At 34.4% G+C, this 1023-nt stretch overlaps 1 protein-coding gene across 1 annotated transcript in view; it reads right to left on the bottom strand.

Moving 5' to 3' along the window:
- Nucleotides 1-362: 362 nt before the first annotated feature.
- LOC308175051 (zinc finger protein 346-like) overlaps nt 363-1023 on the bottom strand; it is an 8585-nt gene continuing 7924 nt past the window's right edge. The window contains exon 7 of the mRNA XM_080550170.1: nt 363-1023. This exon is cut by the window's right edge and continues 1515 nt beyond it. The gene's annotated coding sequence lies outside the window, so the exon portion shown is untranslated.

Genomic DNA, 1023 nt, shown 5'->3' with positions numbered 1-1023 from the left:
AAAGTGCAGAAAAACACCATTTAGAATATACCTTTCACCCTAAAGAAAAGCAAAACCCAAATGTAGAAGCAGGCTTACCTTAGTATTCAGGTCATCCGTCAATCAGCACATCATGATGTGACGTGATATACTGGAAAACAATGTTTCTAGAAAATGATCTTGTTATCGTTGGAAAACAACATTTATTAACTCGAGATAATTACATAAATGACTTTAGGTCTTGAGAAAACTAAGAAAATGTACTTGTCACCACAGGAAATCACAGTAAAAAATGTTTTATGAATATCATGGACTTAGGGGTTATGTACTTTAGAACAGACACGAGACCAGACTTTGTTAAAACGTTTTTACTAGATGCACATTTTCTTTAGGCATACATACAGTTGTATTGAAAATAAATCTGATCATTTACATCACAATAGCTACAACAAGAATGAAGTTTTTAAAAAAAAAGAAGAAAAAAAGGCAATTTTTGCGTGTTTTACTATGGATTTATAAGCCCTCTTCCAATGAATTACATCCCAAACCAAAGCAACCCTACAAAGGCTGCGCACATTCAATACTACACATATTCAACTGGTGTCATCTTTCATGACAAAAATGGGGACATTTCAAAACGGCACAAAAAATATTAAAATACATAGAATATTGCAACTGAAATACAGGGGGATGAGGTCTCGACATCACAAAGAAAAAAACAAGAAAAAAAACAATTGATAGATCTGTTTAAATTTCAACATATATTACTCTATCGCTCCTCTGAGCAATAATAATACAGTACAAATCTAGTAGGATCGCTTGGGTCGTAACTAACACACACCAACTCTGAAACGTTCAGCCCCTCCCTTATTCGTTCATGGAAAAGTAGAAATTCTTCAATAAATGCTGCAGCAACTTAAAGTATGAACACTAAAAACACCAAACACTAAGCTTTTAAAACAGCTTATAGTAGACTGGCTGCCATCCTCCCAGCTGTTGAAATGGAACACCAAGATGACCCTTACTAATGCATGTTGACACACA

Source organism: Nansenia antarctica, assembly GCF_963989245.1.
Source record: "Nansenia antarctica genome assembly, chromosome: 20".
NCBI lineage: Eukaryota > Metazoa > Chordata > Actinopteri > Argentiniformes > Microstomatidae > Nansenia > Nansenia antarctica.
This window is presented reverse-complemented; position numbering and strand designations above follow the sequence as displayed.